Source organism: Pteropus vampyrus, unplaced genomic scaffold (genome assembly GCF_000151845.1).
Source record: "Pteropus vampyrus isolate Shadow unplaced genomic scaffold, Pvam_2.0 Scaffold231, whole genome shotgun sequence".
Classification (NCBI taxonomy): Eukaryota; Metazoa; Chordata; class Mammalia; order Chiroptera; family Pteropodidae; genus Pteropus; species Pteropus vampyrus.
In genome coordinates this window covers 1,033,531-1,033,854 of record NW_011889012.1, presented here as the reverse complement: position 1 = coordinate 1,033,854, position 324 = coordinate 1,033,531, and positions in this window count along the sequence as shown.

Here is a 324-nt window from a genome sequence, read left to right as displayed (position 1 = left end):
CTTCTCCCTGGGAACCGAGGCTCGGAGCTGGGGAGGCGCCTCAGGGGCCCCCCGGGCGCAACCGGAAGGCCCTTTGGAAGTGATCTCGCCGGCCCTCCGGCTTTCCGAGTGGGGACGCTGAGGCCCAGATGGGTAAGCCACTGTCCCCAAGGTCCGGCCTCCCTCGTGTCCTGGCTTCTGGCCTCATCGGAATTTGCCCGATGCTGTCCCATTCCGCGGATCCGCTCGGCCCTGCTCTGTGGTCGGCTGGGTGAAAGGCCGTCTTTCCTGGCCCTAGGTCCCCAGTCTGGGCGCCCTCTTGAGTGACATCCAGTTTTCTTTTTT